General features: G+C 51.3%; 1 protein-coding gene and 1 non-coding gene across 6 annotated transcripts in view; one reads left to right on the top strand and one right to left on the bottom strand.

Moving 5' to 3' along the window:
- The window catches only part of ESRRB (estrogen related receptor beta), a 176,591-nt gene that overhangs the window by 136,534 nt on the left and 13,124 nt on the right, over nt 1–26,933 (bottom strand). Inside the window, exon 3 of one of the 5 annotated variants that reach the window (XM_067028032.1) lies at nt 26,613–26,699. The exons of the other annotated variants lie outside the window; for them this stretch is intronic. The gene's annotated coding sequence lies outside the window, so the exon portion shown is untranslated. The remainder of the gene's footprint in view (nt 1–26,612; nt 26,700–26,933) is intronic. 5 annotated transcript variants of the gene reach the window in all.
- Nucleotides 24,164–24,236, top strand: TRNAE-UUC (transfer RNA glutamic acid (anticodon UUC)). Its single transcript has one exon. It is a non-coding gene; the product is annotated as a tRNA-Glu (tRNA).

Consider the following 26,933-nt stretch of genomic DNA (forward strand, 5'->3'; position numbering starts at 1 on the left):
TTGCCGATACATATGGACCTAGTGGCTTCTGCTATCTTGGGAGGCTGGGGCCCTGGCAGCGCTCGCTCTGAATCTCCCTGCAGCCCTGCAGCTCAGCGAAACCCTTCTGGGCAGAGACAGGTTTTCAGATGCGGCTCCAGGAGACAGCTAACTTTGCAGGGCGGGGCTGGTCCAGCACAGTGCCTTCCTCAGTCAACGGAAGCCGGGCACGGGGCCCGCCCTGCCCACAGCCCCAGCTGGCTTGAGGGAGGACATGCTTGAGGGAGGAGTAGAGGGTCCTTCCGAATTGTCCCGCCCAGCCTACGTGGGAAGGAAAGGAGCGGAGATTCCATTTACATGTCCCACCTGGGACTGGGGACAGCTCTTGGCTGGAACCTCCCCTGGGGTGGATATTTCAGAAATCACAGCAGGTTGGTGGGTGGCCACAAGGGTAAGGAGGCAGATAAGAAACCTCCACATCATTTGCTAAGAGAACACTTGTCTTCCCCGTGAACAGGTGCCCGAGGAATGGGGTGAGGATGGAAGGATGGTATAGAGTAAGAATGGTACTGCTCTCACCAAGCTTGTCACTTCTCATTAGGCCTACCCTGTTGCATGGATTTCCCGCCTCCCTCCCTCCCTCCTTCCCTTCTTTCCTCCCTCCCTCCCTTCCTTCCTCCCTAGTTCACTCATCACTTAACAAACCTTTAATGAGTTCTACTCTGAACCAGGTATTGTTCTAGGTGCTAAGGGACCCAGCAGTGAGAAAACAGAGAAAACATCCTGCCTTTGTGGAATTTACATTCTAGAGGATGCATCTCTCTCTTTGCCTCTTAACAACTCATTTCTTTCATTCCTCTCTCACAACCTACCCAGCTATTGGCAGCCAAGATAAACCCCAATTGGAGAGCCTAAACCTCATTCATTCATTCAAAGCTGTCAATTAAGTGTCTACAATGTGTGGGTACCATTCTAGGCCCTGGACATCTTGGGCATCTGTCAGGAGGCCACACCTCCATGGGTGAAGAGCAGTCGAAGAGAATTACCCCTCCCAGCCAGACCAGTCCATCTCTCTGGGCACAGAGAACGCACAGGGAATTCTTGATTATTTGTGAAGATTGTGTACAGAATCCAAAGGACAGGGGAAACAGCCAATATTAAGCCAAACTGTTGAGCTAGTTTGGAGAGTCAAGGAGGCCTCCATCGCCCCCTGGATTCATCTCCCCGCCTAGACTTGGATCACCCCCATTGCGACCACGGCCCCCTTGCACACTTTGGAGCCCAGCAGACCACAGCCGAAAGCCCAGCCGCACTGGGCCCCATGCCTGCTGGGAGTCATCTCCTGCGGCAGCAGACCCTCCCCGCTTTAATTAACTCCGCCTGGATGCGCTGACTCACTCGTGGGCTCCGTGACGCGCCTGGTCGGGGAGGACACCTCCTCAGACACAATTACATTTGAGAATGAAGCGTTTCCTCTGGGCACAGAACAAGCTTTTGCGGGGGAGCAGGGAGGGGGCCTGTTTGGAGATGACTCACCAAACAGGCCTTGAGGTGAGGGTGCATCTCACTCAAACATTATCTGCCAGGCTGACCTTATTACTCCATGGAAGTTTCTCTTCTCGGGGGAAGGAAGGAATGTGTCTACCTTCCCAGACAAAAGGGCCCTAATACACACATTGAAGGGGTCATATCCAGGCCCCAGCCTAAGCACCTATGCTTAGAATTCCCGAAGCTCCGGTGGCAACTAACAGCTCCATAATCAATCACCCGTATTTATTTAATACACTCTATGTGCCTGGGAAGACACAAAAGATATGGAACATGATCCTTTATCCTAGACTTGGGGGAAGCATCAAGGACTCCAAGCTCCGTAACGTTCCCGTGAGACAGATATTTTTAGTCCCATTTTATGGATCAGGAAATCAAGGCTCGGAGAGACCAAGTGGCCCGCTTTCTCAGGAACTGCACTGCCTTTAAAAATGAAGTTAGCTAAAAATGATTCTGGGGTCTAGCACAGGTGAGTGGAGACCAGCCCAGAAAAAATGGAAGCCTTAGTCCCCTTTCCTGACTTGTGTTTTGAAGACACGAGGAGAGAAAAGTGAGAAATCAGCCTGTGGGGATGTGATGGAACAGTGTTCTGCTGGGAGGAGTCCTGTTGTCTTCCAAGTCCAGCCCCCTGCAAGTCTCTGGGGGCCAGCAAGCCAGACCCTACCCGGGGGGCCAGTCCAGCCCTGCACTCGGGACAGGGAGGAGGGGTTGGAGAAGGTAATTGGTGTTTTCTTTGCTGGGAGCCAGCATCTCTGTTTAAATTGAAGCAGAGGGGACTTCCCTGGTGGCACAGTGGTTAAGAATTCACCTGCCAATGCAGGGGACACAGGTTCGAGCCCTGGTCTGGGAAGATTCCACATGCCGCGGAGCAACTAAGCCCGTGAGCCGCAACTACCGAGACTGCACTCTACAGCCCATGCTCCGCAACAAGAGAAGCCACTGCAATGAGAAGCCCGCGCACTGCAACAAAGAGTAGCCCCCGCTCGCCGCAACTAGAGAAAAATCCCACGCGCAGCAACCAAGACCAAATGAAGCCAGAAAGAAAGAAAGAAAGAAAAATTGAAGCAGAGAAATTTGCATTTTAATGATGATTTTTCCAGGTATGTGCCACCTTGAAGTGGCTGTTATTAAGGATATCGGACAAGAAAGATCCAATGGGAAATGTGGCACATATTTAGTTTAAAAAGTACCCAGACGCTTTTCTTATGAAGCTGGTAGGGACATATCCATCCATCCATCCAACCACCCAGGTACTTCCTGCCGAGTTTTCAGGTGTCGGGAGATCAGTGAACTAGACACACATAGTGCATAATCTCCGAAGCTCACAGTCTGATGCACATGCTATAAGTCGTATAGACAGTCTTAAAAAAAAAAAGCAAAAATCCAATAAGTTCCACCCCTGAACCCCCACTAGCCTCGAGCAACAAGATCAGGGTTTAAGCTCCACAGGAGGAGAAACGTCCACCTGAACAGCCCTTGCATGGGCAGGAGAGGGGAAGGAAGGAGCCGCTGCTTTGGCAATTGAGTGGGTGGTGACTCAGTGGGGCAAAGAGGCTCCTTCTGAACTGTTTGCTTGGAGTCCTTGGCTTCAAAGCAGGCCTAACGGAGATACCCTGGCACTTAGGGCTAGATGGAGCTGGCTTTGAGTCCGGGCTCCATCATTTAATAGCTATGCAACTTTGGACAAATTACTTAGCTCCTCTGAGGCTTGAGTTCTTTATATGCAAAATGGAGCCATGCCCACCTAGAAAAGCTGCTAGGCCGATTAGTGAGCTAGCTCAGTATCTATGATATGCCTGCAGTAGCATTAAGCATCCATAATAATAGCTAATAACATCTATCCTGCTACTGTGCTAAGTGCTTCACATGAATTCTTATTTAGTTATCCCTCTCCCTACCCCACCCCACTCTCCTCTCTTTCTTCCTCTCTCTCTCTCTCACACACACACACAGACACACACATTCATGAATGAGTGCTATTATTGCTTCATTTTACAGATGAGGAAACTAGGACTCAGGGAACATGTAACCAGGGCAGGGTTGCATAGGTGGTGAGGGACCTCACTGGGATTTAAGCCCCATCTCTCTGGCCCCAGGGCTTGGGCACAGTATTAATCTTTTCTCACTGCCTGCATGCACAAGCATAGACTGACTGCAGGCAAGTCTAGGGGCTGGACCCCTCCCTAAGTCCACAGAGAATAAGCCCAAGTTGGATGGGAAAAAAATAAAGTCTGAACGAAACCATCTCCTTCCAGAACAAGGCTGCTGCCCAGGTGACCAGGCCTCTAGCCTGTTGCAAAGGGAACGGGGCAGGGGCGGTCAGGCAGAAGGGGAAAGGCTCCCCCCTGCTACCTCCCCAGTCGAGGTGGCTGGAGACCCAGCACAGGCCGGCTCTGTGGGCAGTGTTGCACTAGCACGGGCCTGTGAGCGAGTATTGAGGGCGACGATACTCATAGCCGCTGGCCAGTGGTAAATAAGACAGTGGGGCCTGATTCATGAGGTCTGACAGGAAATCTATAGCGTGTGGTGTCTGTAATCCGCATGCTACGACGTGGCAAAATGAAAGAACAACGGTCCAATTACAGAATCCCGGTTGATCTCGGGCACATCCCTCAGACCGTGCAGGGCCTGGCTCAGCCTGGTCGGGGGGGACAGCCTGTAGGAGCGGCCGGGAAGACGCCCCCAGGGCCTGGCCATGTGGACCCCAGGCCCCAGAGGCAGCAGAGCCGGCTGCTGGGACATGAGAAGGGCTGGCCCGGTGGCCGGCTTTCCCTGCCAGCTCACCGAGCACCTAGTGCCCTGGCCTCTTGAGGCCTGGCCCCAGAGGAGTCCCTCTGGCAGACAAAAAGCTCCTATCCTCTTTGCCTCCTGGTTTAGAACCCAGGATTCACAGTGTTTTGTCCTGGCTGGTGGAGTCATTTCAGGGTCTGGCCTTTGAGGTACTGAGAAAGGCCGGGTTCTAGGGTCTCAGCGGGGCTGTTAACTTCCCCCTTAGGCCATATAGCAGTTCCCTACCAGGTGTGACAGTTATCCATATAGTGGGTTTCCTCCATCTTTCGGGCAGGATCTGCAGCTATTCCATCATTTTCGCCCCGAAAACGGCCCTGATGGTGTACTGACTGCTGTACCACTAAAATGGATGTCCACCTGTGAATGTGACCTTATTTAGAAACAGGGTCCCTGCAGATATCATCAACTTAAGGGGAGGTCATGCTGGATTAGGGTGGGCCCTAATGTCCCCATAAGAAGAGGGAAATTTGGACACGGGAACACAGACACACAGAGAAGACCATGTCGGACAGAGACAGAGATGGGAGTAACGCATCTAGAAGCCAAGAACTCCAAGGATTCTGGCAACCACCAGAAGCTAGGAGAGAGATATGGAACAGATCCTTCCTTAGAGCCTATGGAGGGAGCATGGCCCTGCCAGACACCTTGATTTTGGACTTCCAGCCTCCAGAATTGCGAGAGAATAAATGTCTGTTGCTTTAAGTCACCCAGTTTGTGGTACTTTGTTACAGCAGCCCTAGGAAACAAACACAGACAGTATCCTGCATACAGTAAATACCTAAGGAGATGCATGTGTGCAGAGCACCTGAAAGGTCTAAATTCAAATCTTGGCTCCACCACTTAACTGAGCCTCCCTGATCCTACTCAAGTCACACTGCAGTGCCTTCCCTACACGGCAGCCAGAGCAAGTGTTTAAAAGCATAGCTCTAATTGTAACAGAGCAGGTTTTGAGCACATCATACATGCCACGCACTGTTCTAGTCCTTTACAAGCAAGAGTTACATTGATTTCATCCTCACAACAGCCCTCTGAGGTACGTACCATTACTAATCCCATTTTATAGGTGAGGAAACTGAGCCCAGAGAAGTTATGAAACATATACAAAGTAACACAGCTAATTGGTACAGGCATTGAAATCCAGGCAGCCTAATTCCAAGAACGCATGCTATCACCCACCACATTTGCTGTCACCCCATTTAAAATCACCCAGTGACTTCACATCACACCTAGAATAAGATAAAAACTCCTTACCATGACTGACAAGGTTTTGCCTGATCTATCTCTGACCTAACCTACCTCTCCAAACTCCCTGGTACATGGTTAAATTCTTTACTATTCCTCCTATTATGAAATGGAGTCTGATTCCTGTCCCCTTGGGTTTGGGCTGGCCCCAGTGGCTAGCTTAGTCAATAAAATGAGGCAAAAGTGATGACGCATGATTTCTAAAGCCAGATCAGAAGCAGCCAGTCAACTTGGAATATTTGCTCTTGGAACCCAAGCACCATGCTGTGAGGAAGCCCAAGCAGCAGAGGCTCATGTGGGGAGGGCTTGAGGCCCCGAGCTGACAGTCTAGCCAGTAGCCAGCACCACTTGCTAGATACATGGGTGAGCCATCCACTCTCGCTCCAGCCCAGTTTGATGTACACAGATCAGCCACAAACCATTCTCCCCATGCCTTGCCCACGTTTCAGGTTTGTGAGCAAAATTAATGATTTTTATTGATTTAAAGTACTAAGTTTTGGGAGGGGTTGGTTACACAGGACTCGGATCCGGATAGCCTGGCTTCAGATTCCATGCTCTCAAGCACTGCATCGCACCATCTCTCCCATCCTTAAAACCACTCCAGGAGTTCACACTGTGCTTAGAATAAACTACCAGCTCCTAACCATGACCTATGAGGTCCTGTGGGTCCATCTGTCCAACTTCTTCTTGGACCACCCTCTGCCTCACTGTGCTCCACACATCTCTGTTCTCAGGACCCCAGGCCTTTGCACGTGCTGTTCCCTCTACCCGGGCTGCTCTTGGCATGACTGAGTCAGTCTCACACTTCTCGCTAATGTCAAGAAGTCCTGAGCTGCCTTCTTTGCATACCCTGGGATCTAGACGATCTCTCCGTCTCTCCAGACACTATCTCCCCACCACCCTGTTTAATTCCTTTCTCACCGATTATTCCACTTTGCAAGGATCTCACTCTATGTTTACTCGGTCACTTCCCACCTTCCCACTAGAACACAAGTCCCTCAAGAGTAGAAATTTGGGGGACTTCCCCGGTGGCACAGTGGTTAAGAATCTGCCTGCTGGGCTTCCCTGGTGGCGCAGTGGTTGAGAGTCCGCCTGCTGATGCAGGGGACATGGGTTCATGCCCTGGTCTGGGAAGATCCCACATGCTGTGGAGCAGCTAGGCCCGTGAGCCATGGCCGCTGAGCCTGCGCGTCTGGAGCCTGTGCTCTGCAACAGGAGAGGCCACAACAGTGAGAGGCCTGCGTACCGCAAAAAAAAAAAAAAAAAAAAAAAAAAAAAAAAAAAAAAAAAAGATTCTGCCTGCTAATGCAGGAGACACAGGTTCAAGCCCTGGTCCGGGAATATCCCACATGCCACGGAGCAGGTAAGCCCACGTGCCACAACTACTGAGCCGCATGCCACAACTACTGAAGCCGATGCTCCTAGAGCCCACACACTGCAATGAGGAGTAGCCCCTGCTCACCACACTAGAGAAAGCCCACGTGCAGCAACGAAGACCCAACGCAGCCAAAAATTAAAATAATAATAAATAAATAAATTTATAAAAGAAAAAAAAAGAGTAGAAACTTGGCTGTCAAGTTTGCTGCTGTGATCCCAGGACCTGGCACCATGCCTGGCATGGAGTAGGTGCTTGACAAGTATTTTCTTGATGGATGAATGAATGAACGAATAAATGAAGAATCCAGGCGGTTACTATTTATAGAGTTCTTACTCTGAGCCAGAAAATATGCTAAGTAACAGCTGTCCAACAACTCTGTGGCATGAATGTTACTCTTCCCATTTTACAGATGAGAAAATCAGAGCTCAGGTGGACCGAATTCAAACCAGAACTCTTTGGTCCCATAGACCATGCCCCTAAGCACCTGCTTCCTCATCTGGATTAATGGGAATGATCCTATCACCTACCTCTCAGGGTAGCCGGTGACTGGGGAAGAATGCGGGTGGAGGTATGTGTAACGTGTTAGGTGTCGGGTGAAGGGATGGCTTTTCTGTGATCGGCAGTGTTTTCCTGGTCTTGGAAAGGCCTGGAGCTCGGTGGGCTTTGCTTGCAGGCCTGCTTAGGCCTGCAAACGCTTGCCAAGTTTTCCCCGACCCCCCACCTTTGCTCACCATGTTCCTTCTTCCCTGCTAGGATGCCACCTCTTCTGAAAGATGTGTGATCTGCAGAGGCAGAGGGGCCCGCTCCTTCCCGTGAATGCCCTTCTGGCGTCCAGTGAGCTCTCTGCTGTCCTCTGGCGGGTCCGAGTGTTAGCTCCTCCCCCGCACATACGTCCTGATGTCTCTAAGGTGAGGCTGAGGCTGCTGTTCACCCTCATGGCCACCTCCACCACCTGTCCTCTCATGTCCCAACCAGCCTGGCATTCTGGAGCTCCACCCTGGGGTCCCCGTCAGCCCATGCCCAGCATCAACCAGGCCGATGGCCTCGCGGGGCGCTCTCAGGGGCCATGAACTCTGTCTCCGAGAGCACCACCTTCTACGCCGTTCTCCAACAGACCTGGGGCTGTCCGTTCAGGGAAAGGTGAGTCTTGGTTTGTTAAAAGCATCTCACAAGGATTATCACCTAGGGACATTCTCAGAGTATCCCCGAGCCTGTGGTGCCTGGTCTCATTCAGTTTTGAACGTTCTCACTTGCCTGTCTGAGTAGTTTAAAGAAGATCAACTTGACCACCAGAACTAGGTTCAAATTCTGGCTCTGAGAGACAGTGGGTGAGTTTATTCACCTCTCTGAGCAGGGATTAAGATCTCGGTCTAGAAAGGCTGTTTTGATCAATTAAATGCTTCGTAAAGAGCTAGCGTTGAGCCTCTGTTCCCCACTCTACCCTGGGAACCCCGGGGCCTGTACCTTCCTGGGACTCGGCCTGAGACCCCAGAGGCCGGAAGCATGTGAAAGCTTTAAAGCCAAGTCTCTTGAGACGGAAGCGCTGGCCGCGGGGGTCTGGGAACAAGGTTCCAATGGTGTCAGGAGAGCTGGGAGGCCTTGTGGGACGGGAGGCCACAGGGAGTGACCACAGGAACTGGTTACTGGAGGCCTGGCCAAAGGGGTGTGAATTTGAGGTATCTGTGAAAGAGGTTCGAATGTGGTAGGAGGGTAGGGGCCATCAGGACAGGAGGCCCCCAGCCTGAGAACCCGTGAACGAAGAGCTGGGATGGTGTCTAGACAAGGGAGCACCATGCAGCCCTCTCTTCTGAGAAACGGCAGGTCTCAGAAGGCACCAGGCGCGTGTGGATTAGAGCGGGGTCGGGCGACCTCAATCTCAATGAACCCACCAAGCAGCTACCTGGGTGCAGGGCTGGGCCGAGTCTGGGTACTTCTTCATGTGCCAACCTCCCAGCCCTGGAGGGAGGGCTGATTACACCATTCTCATGAGGAAACTGAGGCTTGGAAATAATAAACAATTAAATACACTCATAAGAGTGCAAGCATTCCAATTCAGGTCCCCGACCCTACGTGTGTTCCTCCCGTCACCTCTGAGCCAGCGGACCTCACCGGAGGCAGAGCTCGCCAGCCTGCTTCTCTTGTACCTCATTTTCCACCCCCAGCTCCACCATCCCTGATGAGTTTCAACACTGCTGAGCAATAGACTCACCTCGGAATGGCAGGAGGCTTTGTCTTTAGCCTCTGATGATGGCAGCTGTCCCCACTCCCTAAATAAAGCTGCTCACCAGATGGATGGGAAGGACAGAAAGGCAGGCAAGGAAGGAAACACATAGATACCTGGACACGTTTCCGTTCACGGCAACAGCAATCCCACGAGTGGTGGGTCTATCCCCAGTTTTCAGTGATGGCAACTGAGCCCAGAGAGGATAAGCGACTTGTCTGAGGTCACAGAAACAGATTGACATGGAGCCAAGTAGCCAAGCCATAGGATTCAAACTTAGAACTTCCTTGCTCTTTCTACCATGTCATTAGAAACACGGAGCAAAAGTGAAATTCAGAGCTACAGAGAAGAAAGAAGGCAGTATCAGGAGTTCAGGGATTGGAGATGGGGATCCTTACATCTGTCCATCTCCTGGCTTGGCCATTCCCCATGCCCCATCCCTGCAATCACTCTGACGGCTGTTATCTGAGGCCACATCCCCTGCCCCTGGGTATCAGGGCCAGAGCGATTCCCTCCAGGTTGCTTGGAAAGGACGCTCTCCTTGGGTGAACGGCTGCTCACCAGGCCCTGCTGTCCTTTCCCTGCCTCCTGGGCTCCCCACCCTACCCCCCGACTTGTTATCTGTCAGTACACGGTAATTAGAGATGTGGCATGCTTGATAAAGATTGCCGCCTGCCCCAAGATGGAACTGCCCTCTCGGACGTGTCTAATTAAAGTCCTGATTGATAAGATGAAGAAATCCCACCCGGATGGATGTGTGCCGGCCTCTCCCCTCCTCTGTGCGCCCAGCCTCTTCATTATGGTGGCGAGGGAGAGAGATATAAAGGACCCCAGGAAATGCTCCTACAAACCAATCAATATGTCCTTTTGTGCGACGTGATGGGGCATGCGGCATGGCCTTTTGAACCATTCCTGGGGTCGTGGAGACAGCTGTGCAGCTGGAAGAGCCCGCGTTGCCTCGGGCTGGCCAGGCCAGGGGGCTGTGCCTCTGTTCCAGCCTGGGTTTGCTCAGGGGATGCTGGGCCAAGGCGCCAGCCAGCCCGGCCCAGTTCTCCCACCCAGCCCGCCTTCTCCATACAGCGAACCATCGAATTCCTTGCAAAGAGCACACGCACGTCCACACAACTGGACGCCACACATCCTGAAGCGGCCTCAAGCTGGGCGGGCATGAACACGTATACTTGAGGCGGAGCCCAGAAACCACATGGGCCCCGCATGAGGTGCAAGTGGAAGGGGGAGAGAGGATATTAACGATGACGTCCTTCATCTGTGAGCGCTCACCACCCGCCAGGCACATCGCCCGGCGCGTTTGTTATCTCACGTCATCCTCACAACAAACCCGGTCAGGCGGGTGCTATTATTATTCCCAATTTAGAGGTAGGGAAACTGAGGCATAGGGAAGTTAGGTTACTTGCCCAGGGTCACAGAGCTGCAAGCTGCAACTTGACGCCACAGTTCATGCTGGCTGACACCCATGATGCTATAGAGTGGAAATGAGCAACAGTTCCCAATAGACTGTACCATCCTTGGACACACGTATGTTATTTTAAAGAATTTTTAAGAGCCTAGAAATATACATAATAAATTCAGGATACTTGTCACTGGGGAGGGATTGTGGGGAATAAGGGAACCGGAGGATGGTCACAAAGGAGTCTCTAACTTACCCGAAATGTGAATTCTGCTGTTATATATGTTTCCTGTTTTAACAACATATTATCAGTCGTCGATTTGGGGTGGTAGATACATACTGTTTTCTGTACTGTTTTCTTAAAAACACTATTTTCTTTCTATTCTTTTTTTTTTTTTTTTTAAACCCTATTCCCCAAAGGAAAACAAAATAGTCTACAGTCTTCTCTCCCAAAGTAAGGGAGAATACATGTGTTCTTATAAATACACTGCAATTTCCTTCCCAGCTCTGCCAAGGACAGGCAGTATGGGGCTGAGATGCGCCCTCTTGTCTATGAGAATACGCAGGTACCCGCAAGGGGCCATCACGCTTGAGTAATAGGTGACTGCGGTTAGGTGTGCCAATAGCTCAGCCCGGCTCTCCTGTGAGGCAGAGCTGGTGCCAAGGTGCCAGGGGGACGGAGGGGCTGAGCCGCAGGCCAGGCATCGAGCAGTGCCCTCCTCCAGCAGCCGGGGTGCTCTGTTCCTGCCCACCTTAGGCCGGAGCTTCATGGGATGACACAGTGCTGTACCAGCTAATAAATAGAAGTAATTTGATTAGCTTTCTCTAACTGGTGATAAGATCCTGACAAACCCTTTTTAATGCGTTTCTGGAGCAGGACGAAATTGTTTCATTCGGAGAGTAGGGCCCCCGGGAGTCGCCCTGAAGCTCCTTTAGTGAGAGGTAAAAATATGCCAATCATTAATGAGGGGAGAATTACGGAGCCTTTAATACAATCAGAAAGAGGAGCCCTCAGGCAGCTCGGGAATAAAACCTGCCCTTAAATCTGAGAGAGGCGGCTGGAGGCGGGGAAGAAGGAGGGGTTAACGTAAACACAGGAAGCAGAAGCCTCAGGCTCCACTGGGCAAAATAGCCTTAGCCCTGTGGCTCCCTCCCCACAGCGGACATGTCACATCAGTGCCTCCTACCTCCGGGCAAGCAGGAGACACACGACAGGGTGGTAAATAATGAGGCTGTGTTCCTTGAGTGTCCCCTGGGTACAGTCTCCTCAAAACAACGACCAGGAGCTCGTAAGTTCCTAGCAAAGTCACTGACTGACTGAGGCCTCCTTTCTAGCGCAGCTGTGGGAACAGGGGCTTGGAAGAGTCCTTTCCCGGAGTGAAGAGAAAGATCATTTCCATTGTAAAGAATTCCAGGTGATGGAGCATCGGTCAGACAAAAAGTCAAGCAACTGCCCGCACCTCAACACACTCCCCATCACCCATTCCCTAGAAAGTTCTATGGATTCCACCCACAGTACCATGGAAGGTGAGAGGAGGACAAGGGGTGAAAGTGGACCAGTCTTCTTCTAGAACTCCCTTGGTCAAGAAGCAGGGGTTGCAAGGATAGAAACATCTACCACTGTGTACTTCTTCTACCTGCCGGTGGTTTTCACAGACCCTCTCGTATGTCTTGAGCTGATCATTAATGGGCGGCTCAGGGAGACTGACTCCATGGTGAAAGTCCTCTACTCCCACCCACTGGACAGGCAGCCTCAGGGCCACTGCAAGTGATTTCTCTCATTGACACCTTCAGCCAAGGACATCAGAGGGTGTCCATTCATCCTCTGAGGTTCACTCTCTCACGGCATCTCTTTCCACACTTCTCATTTGCTCCACACCAGCTACCAGCCTCCTTGCTGTGCCTTGAACACACTGGGCACATTTCTACCTCAGGACCTTTGCACTTGCTGTGTGTTCCCTATTCCTGAGATGCTCTTCTCTGGACTTTTGCAGGGCACCCTCCCTCACCTCCTTCAGGTCTCTACTCAACTGTAGTAAGGGCTCTCTGGCTCCCTTGTTTTCCTATTTCTCCATATACTTACCTATTTAATATACTAACTGCATTTTTTTATCTTAGGTTTGGTTCTGTTTTGTTTTTATCTGCTCCCTCCCACCCCCTGACACACATGAATGTAAGATCCACAAGAGCAAGGACTTCCGTCTGTCTTGTTCACTACTGTATCCCCACACCCAGGACAGGCTAGCACATGTGTTGGGATGCATGAAGAGTGAGGAGAGTCCTTGAGGCAGACTCCCTACTCCCACTCCTGCCCTGGGCCACATGGGGAGAAGCATGGGCTGCTGCTGACTGGCACCCCAGGGGGAAGACAATGGAAAGGAGGGGGGAGGGGCGCCGGCTATGAAGTGGGGGCATAGGGCGAGGAGAGCAGAGAGCAGTGGGCCCAAGAGCCCAGGAATAAAGGTCGATGGAGTTCAAAGATTGCTGAGAGGGCTTCCCTGGTGGCGCAGTGGTTGGGAGCCCGCCTGCCGATGCAGGGGACGCGGGTTCGTGCCCTGATCCAGGAGGATCCCACATGCCGCAGAGCGGCTGGGCCCGTGAGCCATGGCCGCTGAGCCTGCGCGTCCAGAGCCTGTGCTCCACAGCGGGAGAGGCCACAACGGTGAGAGACCCGAGTACCGCAAAAAAAAAAAAAAAAAAAAAAAAAAAAAAAAGGATTGCTGAGAGGCAGGTACAGACTCAAGGGGTCAGGGGCTGCTCATAGGGCTTTCTGCCCCCTCCATCTGAGACCAGCTGTCCGTCCCCCGGTCTACTAACCCCTGTAAAACAATGCTCAGGAAGTCAGCCCAGGGCTAAGGCTAGCCTGGGCCAGGAGGCCCATTCAGTCAAGAGTTGGTCTTAAGCCCTTGGACCAGTCCCTTCCCGTCCCTGGTCCTTGGTTCCTTTGGCTGAAACATGAGAGAGGTGCAGAAGAGGACCTCTGAGGCCTCCCAACAAGGCCTTCTATGATTCCTGGAGGGTGTGGTGCACAGCCTAGAAGTAGCTAGCAATGGCTGTCAACTAAAAGGCAGCAACTTTCTGCAAATGGGGTGAAAAGGTCTTTCTGACCTATTTTATATATGATAGTAGGCAGCTGCAGGGTGACCCAGTTGGTTTAAAGCACAGACTTGGGTCAGGCTGCCTGGGTTTCTTTCCCAGCTCTGCCCTTTACTTGCTGTGCAACCTCAGACAAGTGACTTAACCTCTCTGTGCCTGACGTTCCTCTTTGGTAAAATGGGTTGAATGATATTACCCATTCCATGGAGTCGTTGTAAAGATTAAATAGGAATGGTATTACCTGTATTGGCAAAGTGGTTAGCACCTCACACATAACAAGCACCTAATAAACGTTGGTGGTTGCTATTATTTTTTATTTTTTTTGCGGTACGCGGGCCTCTCACTGTTGTGGCCTCTCCCGTTGCGGAGCACAGGCTCCGGACGCGCAGGCTTAGCACCCATGGCTCATGGGCCCAGCCGCTCCACGGCATGTGGGATCTTCCCGGACTGGGGCACGAACCCGTGTCCCCTGCATCGGCAGGCAGACTCTCAACCACTGCGCCACCAGGGAAGCCCGGTGGTTGCTATTATTAATTTATCACATCTGAGATCAGAGTTAGCCGAATCAGGACAGGGGCTTCCTGGCAGGAAGTAGGTAAAGGCCCAACTTGGGAACCAGCCTCGTAACTATAAAGCAAGGGGGAAGAAAGTGACACAATCTGAGAATTAGGCAATTTAGAACCAGCCAGCCAGCAAGCATTTACTGAGCACCTACTGTGTACAAGACACAAGGGCAGATACAAAAAGAAGCATGGGACACCTGTTGGTTTGTTTAATCTTCTCCACCAAACTGTAAACTCTGCGAAGGTGGAGAAATGGCTGTTTTCTCCACCACTGTAGCTGCAGCACCCAGCACAGTGCCTGGCACAGATAGGCCCTTCATAAATGCTGGTGGAATAAATAGCATGTACACATCAAAGCATACTGGCCCCTGGCCCCTACAGCTTCTTTTATGCCTCCCACTACAGCACTTCCCTTACGGTGAAAAGGTTTAGGGGCTGACCATTTGCCCTCCCCATTAGACGGAGTGAGCAGGCATAGTGCCTGGTGCATACTGGGTGCTCGGAGATTGGGAGGATGGACAGGGGGATGGTCAGAGGGCAGCAGCAGTGCCAAGGGGATGGTGCAGACTTGGGTAATGTGATTGGAAAGGAGACCAGGAGCTGGTTGATGGTGACTGTCATTGTGGCCGGGCAGCCAGGGAAGGCTCATGGAGGAGATGCGATGCAAGCGGGACCCTCAAGAATACCAAGAAGGACGAGGGAGAGCATTCCAGACTGACTCAGTGCAAAGCTTGTCACCAGACAGGATGGGCCAGGACCCAGCAGCCAGCAGAAGGTGATCCAACGGGGGACTAATGTGCAGCTTCCTTCAGAGAAGGGCCAGCCAATCACCAGGTACCACCACGGTGAGGTCAGCCCAGAAGGCCCGCTCCGTGTAACCAACCACAAGCCTGACAGAGGTCCAGAGACAGAAGAACGACTCCAGGTCTTGGAGGATGGGCAGGTAAAACTCTCTGCAACCTCCATACCCACATGGCCCCTCGCCACCCCCATGGTTCCTTGTCCCTGCCGTGGATCAGCCAGAACCCTTTAGGGAGACGGTCGAGTCTCTGCTACCCCCAGCTTCTACCAGCCCTAGCCGATGCACACCCGGTGTTTCTGGTTCCCCTAACCCAGGAGCCCCCTTTTGGAAGAAAGTCACAGCCCAGAGAGAATGGCTTGCAGCACACGGCACAGCCAGAGACTGGCGCCACAGCTAGACCCTCTCTGAAGTCGGGAACAGTTCTGGCACCAGAATGGGGAATGTGGGCTGGGAAGCCAGCTCCCCCTGGAGCTGCAACCTCCTAAGCAGACCCTTCAGGGGGGCCAGCCAGCAGGGGCTGCCTTGCTGCAAATGACTCCCTTTGTCATTCTGTTTTGTTATGATTAAAAATGCATGTCGCAGGCGAGGCCCTGGAGTGGAACCCGGTTGAAAATGGAATCATTAATATTCCCCCTCCAGCTGACGCCCCGGTGCTTCCCAGACGGCTGTGAGAGGGTAGCATGCAACAGTTTCAGAGGCAGAGCAAGACGGGGAAGACTGAGGGGTACACCAGGCCTCCCCACTCCCCGGGCTCCCACCGCAGCCCTTGAGACAGGAACAGGTGCCAGGCAGAGTGTCAGCCCCTAGAATTCTCTCTCCGGTTTCTCGGGCTCTGCTCACGGAGCTGTAAAGGAAACCAAGCTCTTCAGGGTGTCTTGATGGTGCCCGCCCCGCTGGCCTCCTCTGCTGCGCCCTGCCGCCCCGCCCGGCCACCGGCCTCTCCACTCTTCCTCCCGCTCTTTGTTTTCTGCCTTGAGTGAGTTCTCTTCCTTCAGAGATTTATTATTCTCAGTTTTCTAATTCTTCTTATTAATAGCTAACATCTAATAGCACTTTCTACCAGCCACGCACTATTTTAGGTCTTTATGTTTATGAGCTTAATTCTCATAACAACTACAAGGGATAGGGTCTATTACTACCCCATTTTGCAGGTAAAGAAACCAAAGCACATAGGGGTTTAGCAACTTGCCCAAGGTCACACAGCTAGCAAGCGGTTCCAGATTTTGTACTCTTAACCTCTGGACTTGTGCTGTCAAATACAGCAGCCACTAGCCACATGTGGCTGTTGAGCACTTGAAATGCAGTTGTTAGTCTGAATTGAAAAGTGCTGTGAGTGTAAAATAGACACAGGAGTTCGAAGATTTAGTACAAGAAAAAGAATGTAAAATATCTCAGTAATAATTTTTTACATTGATTACATGTTGAAACGATATTTTGATATATTGAGTTAAATAAAATATATAATGAATTTTACTTGTCTATTTTGACTTTTTAAAAATGTGGCTACTAGAAAAATTTAAATTACCCAAATTGCTTCCATTTGTGGCTTGCATTATATTTCCACTGGACAGCACTGCTCTAGCCCACACAGATGCTAATTTAGCTCTCTCCCTGTTACTTAGGCTGAAGCTGAAATGTCACCTCCTGAGAGAAGGTGTCTCCATCGTCAGAGAGAGGCTGCCCCAGCCATCCTCTTATTTACTTGTGCAACACGGATTCTCCCACTATGCACAAAATAGGTGCTTCATGAATATTTGTGTAAAGAATGATCTGTAAATTGGCGGGGGCAGGGGGTATAGGCAAGACTGGTTCTTTGATTTTTCTGACTCTTAAGCTAGTTTGAGAGGCAGGGACCAAAGCCACAGTGCCCCAAGGCAATGGCCATCGAGGGACTTCCCGTGCTCCCAGTGCAAGGGGCCTGGGTTCAATCTCTGGTCGGGGAACTAGATCCCACATGCATGCCACAACTAAGAAGTCTGCACGCTGCAACTAAAGATCCCGCACGCTGCAAAGAAGATTCCGCATGCCGCAACTAAGACCTGTCACAACCATAAATAAATAAATATTAAAAAAAAAAAAAAAGGCAATGACCATTATTGAGAGGTCTGGGGGCTGGGCACCAGGCCTCCTAATCTCTGTTCCGTGGGCCAGACCAAGTCCAGAACCAGGGAGACTCCCAGTCAGCACAGTCAGGGAGGCACCCCTCACTCCCTGCCCCCCAGGGTCTAGGAACCGTCGCAGCTCCTCCCCATCAGAACCAGAGAGACAGGGGCAGGGCTGAGAGGGAACAAGGCTGGGCCTCCATCTCCAGGTCAATGTGGAGATCTCCCAGTTAGCCCCTGGGCAAGAGGACAGGGTGCTGCCCAGCACAACAGCCCTCCCCCACCCCCGTCCCACCTCTCACCCACTCCCATCATCCTTCAACCTGAGACCTTGGAGGGTCCCAGTACAGCCTCGCCTGTCCCGCTTCACAAGCAAGGAAAAAAACTGGGTGAAAGCAGGGGTATGAAGCTCCCTCCCCAGCCCCGCACATGTCCCACTCTCCACCCTCATGTCTTTTTTTTTTTCATTGAGCTATAGTTGATTTACCATATTAAATAAGTTTCAGGTGTACAACATAGTGATTCACAATTTTTAAAGATGATACTCCACTTATAGTTATTATGAAGTATCGGCTATCTTCCCTGTGCTGTAATATATATCCTTGTGGCTTATTTATTTTATACTTAGTAGTTTGTACCTCTTACTCCCACCCCTATGTCTTTAAGGGCAGGCACTAGACGGCTGGAGACCTCACCACAGCCAGCTCTGTGTTATGAACCTCACAGGTATTAACTCACACGAGACAGGGACTCTTTCATCCCAAGTTTACGGATGAGGAAACAGGCACACAAAGGTGAATATAGCGGATGGAGCCAGGATGTGACCTCAGGCCTTCTGATTCCAGAGCCCACGATCCTAACCACTGGGTGCCCACCACAGGGCACTAAAGCCAGGGGAAACATTCAGCTCAGAGGCAGGCTGGGAGGAGTCAGGCAAGGGCTGGTCCATTTCTAACGTCCCCTGACAAGTTGCACCTGGCAGATTTGAGCTTGCAGCTGCAGGGGAGAGGGAGGAGTCTGGGAAAGCCTATCCCTCTCCCTTTGGCCCCCTGGATGTTCTGGTCCAGGCCATTTCCCTTCAGTTCCAAGCTGAGGGTTTACCCTAACACCTCTCCTCCAGGGTAGGGCAAGGCCGTCCACAGGCTCTCTAGCAGGGCTGCTGTACTGTTGATTTGGGGGCACAAGACATGAAGACTGAGCCCTCGGCTGCCAGTCAGGCCCTCCACGGGCCGGCCTCCCCTTCCATTCCCAGAATTTCCCGGGAGTCCTGAGCACGCACCCTCACCCATGCCCCCTCCCACAAGACCTGAGGCCTTTCACCCCCAGTCCCAGGATTCCCCCTGTGCCTTTGCCCATACTGTTTCCCCCACTGGGCTCACCCTCCCTTCCTGCCTCTCTACCTGTATTTGGTTTCAGATGGAAGCTCAGCTGGAATTCTGAATCCCTCACAAAGCCACCTGACTACCCAGCCCGAGGCTGCCAGGGAGGGGCTCTCCAAACTTCTATTCCCAGGCCCTGCTCACTGTGGGAGAAATGGGTCAGGGAGAGTGCACCAGACAGAGCAAGGGGGCAACCCGACCTGGGGTCACCTCAGCCTCATTTTAGGGATGCACTCAGCCACCTCTGTGGCCCCTGCAGACTTGGAAGGGTCTTTGAGTTGTCACCCATACCGTTCTGCCAGCAAAAGTATAAGGCAGCTCTTTGGGGCATTCTAAGTGGCGACCCTCTGCCACTGTGTCCAGGCTGGATGACAGTCAAGGTCCAAGAGTTCAGCCCTTGGGAAGACAGAGGCCTGGTTCCAGGGACCCCACCACCCAGCCTCGGCCCCTCAGGCCCCAGAGGGTAATGGAGCGTGTGCTTCCCTGCGCCCAGAGCCTCTTCAGAATCCAGGGCCCCTCCCTGCGCCGTGGAAAGTCTGGACGGCTTGCCACTTGGTGGCTGCTGCCCTGCCGGGGGCTGACAAACCGTGTCACTCACCCGCCGTGGGAAGCGGGTGCCCAGCCAGTCGGGGAGACGGGAGCGAGCAGGTGCATCGTTCATTCGCTCCTCTGTTCCCCACCCCTTTGCCCCAGACCCTCACCCCGCCCCACGTTCAGCCACACTCAGTCCCCTCCCCCCTTACCCTTCCTCCCTCCCCCACCCCACCTCCCCAAGGACAAGCAAAGTTATTACAATAATGAATTAGCCAACCCGCTTACTGCCGCCACTGGCGAAGACAATTATCCCCCCGCACATCCCTAGCCGCTGCTGGCTCCCTCGTAAAGACAGGCTTTTGGGGCCGCTTTGTGCTTTGATTGGAAATGAAGAGATTGCTAATTAGGGAACACCTGCTGGGACCCGGGCTGGCTGGAACTACGGCAGGACCAGGGCGTACGCAGCGGCCATTTAAGGCAGGGCTGTGTCCGCGTGCCCAAGGGGTCGGGGGAGGCAAGAGGAAGCGGGAGGGCCAGCACCGCATGCGCACCCCAGTGATTTAATCCGCCTCCCCGTCACTCCCACCTCGAAGCCGTAAACAAAACCCAGACATCTTATGGAGCTTTTCACCTTTGAAAGGATGCTAATTTGTTTATGCGTGGCTGTAGTTCTGCCTGTGTTTGCACAGGTCAGCGCCTGGCTTGGGCTGAGCGGTGTCTGTGATGCGTACAGCTGTTTCCAGCTGCGCCAGCTAGTGTGGAGGGGCACACAGGCTCCAGCTCCCTGCAGAGGGACAGGGATGGGGAATTGGCACACAGGGGTGACCTGCGGGCACAGGTACTGCCTGGCGGCAGTGACAGTCAGGGACATGAGGTCAAAGGGAAATTAAACCTGAAATGGACTTATTTATTCTTCAGCTGGGAACCGCCTCCTTCTCCTCACTCTTTCCTGGGCCCTGGGAAAACAAGCTTATCGGTGGCCCCTTTCCCAGAATGAAAATCCAATTTTACACTGTAGTTAGTGGGGCATGGTGGCCAAACACATAACGCAATTGCTTTTGCCGGAGTACCGGAGTACCGTAAAACCCTGGCGACGAGCCCCGGACTCACTCTCCCAGCAGCGGCCCAGGCTGAGCCAGCAGCTCCCTTCACAACCGGACCTTTCACTCATCGCTCCCTCTCTGAACTGAATTCATGAAAGTGTTTTGAGCAGCTATTGTGTGCACTGAGGATCACACACACACACACACACACACACACACACACACACACACACACATCTCTTTAGGACAGTCTTGTGAATATTGCAGCACAGTTTCAAGAGATCTCAGCTCTGGCAGGAAGACACGTCACTCTAACTCCCGGGAGAGTGCAGAAGGGGGCACGGGGTCCATGGTGCACCAGGGCCAGAGAGGTGACTTCTACCAGAGGGGGCGTGAGGGAAGGCTTCTCTGAGAAGGGGATAAACAGTCGTAAATGTGTCTGTGTGAGCTGGGACACAGGAGTGCAACTCAGCCTGGCCTGTGTTCAGGAAAATAGAGTGTTTGAACAGAGCTAGCGACTGGGACTCAAGGGCAGTGAAGGGCAGGAGGGAGGTGGAGGTGAGGGCGGAGCCTAGGAGGTGTGCTGGGGGCAAAGTGGGGCCCGGGCCATGGAGAAACATAGGATTTGTACACACCCAAGCTATTTAGGCTGCCTGCTGCTCCTGCGCCTGGATCGGGGGTATCATCCAGAGTCATCCAGAAGGTAGTGATCCTGGACCCTGACTCGGGGGGGTTTCAGTGGCCTTCCATCCAGCACACCTGACTGCTGGGCCAACTCTTGATGCTTCCTCACTCGCCTCTACCTTCCACGATTTTGATTTCTAAAACGCATGAGTGCATCTGCCCACAGAATGGAGCATTTGCTAAAATGCATGAAAAGTCTCCCAGCAACCCTGCAGTTCACTGCAGGAGGTGAGGACCCTCACAGAGTCCTGTATTGGCCTGAGCGTGCTCTGACCACTGGCCTCAGTTTTTCCACCTACAGAATGCGGAAGTATTCATTACTTGTTTGTGGTCTCCTACAGCTTTGATATTCCATAATTCCACTAAGCATTGCACAGTGTTGAAATGCAGTGCAGGAATGGCTGCTAAAAGTATAACTGTTACCAGAAATAAATCCTTGCAAATATGGTCAAATGACTTTCTATGAGGTTGTCAACACCATGCAATAGGGAAACAGTCTTTTCAACAAATGGTGCTGAGAAAACTGGATATCCACATGCAAAAGAATGAAGGTGGGCCCTTACCTGACATCATACACAAAAATTCACTCAAAGACCTAAATGTAAGACCTAAAACTACAAAACTCTTAGAAGAAAACACAGGGCAAACTAGATATGGCAATGATTTCTTGAATATGACACCAAAGGCACAGGCAGCAAGAGAAAAAAAGAGACAAATTGGAATTTATAAAAATTAAAAACTTCCATACGTCAAAGGACACCATCAACAGAATGAAAAGGCAACCTACAGAATGGGAAAAAATGTCTGCAAATCATATATCTGATAAGGGATTAATATCCAGAATATATACAGAACTCCTAAAGCTCAGCAACAAAAAGCCCGAAACAACCCAACTAAAAAATGGGCAAAGGACTTGAATAGATATTTCTCCAAAGAAGATATACAAATGGCCAATCAGCATGTGAAAAGATGCTCAACATCACGAATCATTAGGGAAATGCAAATCAAAACCACAATGAGATACCACCTCACATCCATTAGGATGGCTACTGTCAAAAAAACCCCCCAACAACCAGAAAAAGTCAAGTGTTGATGAGGAGGTAGAGAAATTAGACCCTTGTGGACTGTTGGTGGGAATGTAATATAATTCAGCCACTGTGGAAAACAGTATGGCAGTTCCTCAAAGCATTAATAATAGAATTACCATATGATCCAGCAATTCAATTTCTGAAGAATTGAAAGCAGAGTCTCAAAGAGTTATTTGTACATCCTTGTTCATAGCAGCATTATTTACAATAGCTAAGACGTAGAAGCACTCTAAGCCTCCGTTGGCAGATGAATAGATAAACAAATAGTGGTATGTACATACAATGGAATACAATTCAGCCTTAAAAAAGAAGGAAATTCTAATGCATCCTACAACATGGATGAAACTTGAGAACATTATACTATGTGAAATAAGCCAGTCACAAAACCACAAATACTGTATGATTACACTTATATGAGGTAATTGAAGCAATCGAACTCATGGAGACAGAAAGTAGAACTATGACTGCCAGGGGCTGGGGAAAAGCGGGGATAGGAATTTATTGTTTAATGGCTACAGAGTTTCAGTTTTACAAGATGAGATCTGGAGATGGATGGTGGTGATAGTTGCACAAAAATTATGAATGAACTTATCACTTAAAAATGGTAAAGATGGTAAATTTTATGTTATGTGTCTTTTACAGTTTTAAAAAAGCTGGCAAACAAAGCAAGAAAACTGCAACACAACTATCCACTGCTTAATTTTTTAAAATTTTAAAGTTTTTGAATATATAATATATACTTGTGGTTCAAATATTAAAATGTATATAAAAGTATGTGGGGGAAAAAAAGAAAGAAAGCACACATGTTACAGAGAGGCCAGCCTCAAATCCCTGTGTGGCCATTCAGCAGCCGTGTGGCCTAGGACAAAGGGCTCAACTCCTCTGGACCTCATCTTTCTCATCTGTACAATGGGGGAAATTATAGCACCTACTTCCTAGGGTTGCTGTGTATGAGAAGGTACAACAGGACTAGAGCACCAAGCAGAGTATGTGCTTGCTCAGTAATGGGGTTCCCTCCCCCTCCTCCTCCCTTTCCTCCTTCTCCTTCTCCCCCCCCCCCATCATCACAAGCTGTATATTTTCCATGGAGTCAGGTTAGAAAAAAACCCATCCCTAGATATTAGTGTCAACATCCTTTCAGTACAATTTATCAAGTATCTCTGCTCTCAGAGCCATCTGCACGATTTTCCCCTTTGACTCATGTGAGAATGGATATTTTTTAAGGAGTCTCCAGACCTGTCAGAGAGAAATGGAAAAGCTGGTAAAGACCCACACTGACTTGGGGTCTATGCTCCTGGTGGGACAGGCAGCCACGGATGTGAGAGGGCCTCTTGGTTGAGGATCCTTTGCCAACTGCTGGCACAGGCCAGGCGATGCGAGCCTCTGGTCTTGAAGGACAGTGGGCCCTCTGCCTGGCAGCCAGGTTGGGCCCCAGAGAGACACAGAAACACAAGCCCCCGATGGGCTGAAGGCACAGCTGCGAGGTCACCCAGCCCGGGCTCCCCCAGCCCAGGCAACTGCCAAAAGCTGGGGCTGAGGTCCCGGAGACGGGGCTGGTGCTGGGCCCGTGCACCCCAGAGTCCTCCCTCCACCCAGGGGGCAAACGTGCCAGGTGCTCGGAAAAGCTGGTGGCAGGAAGGGGCTTTCTTTCCCCACTCTGTGCATGGCACAGCCCGGGACAAAAGCTGTGTGGCCTTTTAAATGTGTCATGGGGTCCGAAAGGTTGAGGAGGAGTGAGGAATCGTGTGGAAACGTCTTGCAAAGCAAACCTCATGCTTACCCTCTTCCCACGTCTATGATCAAATTCTTGAGTCAGCAGAATTTCAGATTAGACTAACAGTGCTACCATCAGAACTGCCCCTACCCTGGGGGCTTTGTGTCCATGAAAACCCTATGGTACTCATTGTCCGTGAACTTTAGCCACTGAGCCGTGAGGAGGGCAGAGCTCCTGAGCCCAGCCTCGAGCCCGTGTTTCCTCCTGCCTCACCTCACTTAACCCTCACGCCAGCCCCATGAGACTGGGTTTGATCACCCCCTTTGCACATGTGAGAAAACTGAGTGCAAAGAGGCACATTAACTTGCCTGAGACCATGAGCTGAAGACACAGCAGAGCCAGACTTGGAACCCAGATTTGCCCTAAGTCCAGTGCTGCCACTGGCCCACCAGGTAGGCTCCTTCAGCATGGGGACATCGTTGTGTCCTGAAGTTCTCTTTTCGTTTAGATAACACAGAGCTCAGAGCGGTGTTGTGGACAGACTTGTGGGCGGCATTCTGAGTGGGTATGTAGGAAGGACGGAGCAGGGAATTCCCTGGAGGTCCAGTGGTTAGGACTTGGCACTTTCACTGCCAAGGGCCCAGGTTCAATCCCTGGTCGGGGAACTAAGATCCCGCAAGCTGTGTGGCCAAAAGGGCTGAGCAGCTGGCACACAGAATGAACGCCTGTGTCCATGAGCGCGGCCGTGAACATCTGTGGGCTCTGGGTGCACGGACGCCTTGTGGGAATCAGCGATGGGTGCTGGACATGCGGAATGGGGGTACTTTACTGGGCTTTATATCACTAGGGCAGGTCCGGGGAGGAGACATCTTAAAATATCACAGAGAAGATGTGGTTTGGCATAGGGCTCGGGGGGAGGGTGCACAATGGGTGTGCATGATGGCAGGTGGATGAGAGGAGGGGATTGAGGAGGGCAGGGGAGCTCAAGAGGGAGAAGCATCAAGCCCTTGGGGACTGGGTTGAACTGGGCAACCTGGAGTCGCTGGACCGGCGTGCCCTCAGGGGCCTGACCACAGTGTTCCCAGAATCGGGTACCCAAGACCTCCTGGTTTAGGGATGGGGTAACACGGACTAGAGAGGGAACCAGGTTTGATTTGAAACTCATCTTTACCATTCATAGGTCTGCAGTGCTCTCAGGTAGGCTGATGTGAGAGCCTCTGTTCCTTCAGCTGTAGGTTGGAGATAACAAGTCCTTCAGGGTTTGCTGTGGCCATCAGATGCAGTAACACACAAAGACCCTGGCTGCGTACTCGAAGCATGGTCCTTCAGCACTCGTGGTTTCCCTCCCTCAGCTACTTGCTTTCCTTACACACATCCCTGGGCCTTTCCCCTGAGGCAACTAGATGAGTTGCAACCAAGTACAAGTATGCAGGTGATCCCTCCCTCCTCGCAACTCCACCCCCCACCCCAACTAATTTCAAACTCAAAAAAAAAAAAAAAAAAAAACATCGGAGAACTGATCTTTCGGTATTTTCTCCACACAGAGCCAGGCACGTGGCCATTTATAATACAGTTAGGTCCCCTACATACGAACCTTCAAGCTTCGAACTTTCAAAGATGCGAACGTGCATTCACATGTCCAAATCACATAAGTTAGTTCACGTGTCTGGCGTATATTGTCATGTGTGTGCATCCTCTAAAAGTGGTTGTGCTTTTGTGTACTTTACAGTACTGTATAGAGTACAGTAGTACAGTATCTTTATTTCAAGCCCAGGATGTCTGGAAGCAAGCGTAAAAGCAGCAGTGATGTAGCTGTTACTACTGTACTTTTCAAGGTACTATACTGTAAGATTTAAAATGTTTTCTTTATTTTCTGTGTGTGTTTGTTTTTTATGTATTATTTGTGTGAAAAGTATTGGAAACCTATTACAGTACTGTACTATATAGCCGATTGTGTTAGCTGGGTACCTAGGCTAACTTTCTTGGACTTATGAACAAATTGGACTTATGAACATGCTCTCGGACCAGAACTTGTTCGTACGTAGGGGACTTACCATAAAGTGCTGCTTGGCAACAGGTAATGCCTACATACCCCATCCTTTCCTTTGGCTCAAGGCAAATCAAAGGCCAAAAGTGTCTCCTGTAGGGAGGCTCTTAATTCCACCGAAGGGACCTAGAGGGAAGCCATCCTCTGTGGAAGAGGAAGAGGCTATTTCTTACTCTGTTTCCAGCTCCCACAGAGTGAAAGCATGAGGTGGTGAGTGATTCTCTCTTCCTCTGCCTTTGGTGAGCACAGCCGGTGGAGAGAGAGGGGGAATGCAGCTCCGGGCACTGGCATCTTCAGAGTCCTGCCATCCTCAACACCCAGGTGCTTTATAATGGCTCTTCCCTGGGCTCATGTTGGAGAGTGATGGAAGCCCACCGTCAAATTCCACGTGGAGGTGGAGAGACAGAGGCCCACACTCGGACAGTCTGTCTGTAGCAGATGCAGTTGTGGCTCTGCTCAGATCCCTTTCACCCCCAAACCCCCGGTACAGCCTTCTCCTGAGAATCGCCCTTGACCACTGGGAGCCCCCTTGGTCCAGAAGGGTCTGGGAGGTTACTGCCTCACCTCGGGGCAGTTCACAACCAATGCCTGATTGACATGGAGGTGCACCTGCCCAGTATGCTTGCCTCAAGGTGGGACAAGTCTGTGGTATAATTCATGCTCCAGAGCGCCCCGTGGGATCAGGCTGAAGCTAGACCTCAGCTGAATCCATGCACTTACTCAGCTCCCTCCCCTCCCCTCTCTCTCTTTCCTCACTCCCCTACAGGTGCCTCCAGACAGCACTCCCTCAATACATCTCTCACCCAGAATTTCCATTTCAGGCTCTGCTTCTAGGGACACTGACCAAAGACACTCTCCTCCCCATCTCTCAGGAGTCTTCCCCAAACTGCCAAGGTGATGGTGGAACCCCAAGCAAGGCAAATGCCAAAACGTCGAAGCAGAGACACTTGCACACTCATCGGATGAAGAGGCAACAGCTAAGCAGCAGACTCACCCAACCTGGGGAAAATGCTGGCCTTGGATCTGCAAAGGCCCCAGAAGTAGGAGAGAATACTATTCGTCTTCTCTGGGTCACGGTTATCTGGGGAAGCAGAGCCTGGGTTTAGGCTACGACTCAGGAAACCAACAGGTCCTGCAGTTCACACTAATACCCTGTCCCACGCAGCTGAGGACCCAATGGGCTCCGCCAAGAGCAACGACAGTCACATCAAACAAGCTGCCGCCACCCCCGCCCGCCGAACACACACAGAAGAACTTTCATATTCTCCCTACAAAAAGAGAGATGGAGGATTAGAGACCCTAAGAGTCTCAGACA

This window comes from Kogia breviceps, chromosome 3 (genome assembly GCF_026419965.1).
Source record: "Kogia breviceps isolate mKogBre1 chromosome 3, mKogBre1 haplotype 1, whole genome shotgun sequence".
Lineage (NCBI taxonomy): Eukaryota > Metazoa > Chordata > Mammalia > Artiodactyla > Physeteridae > Kogia > Kogia breviceps.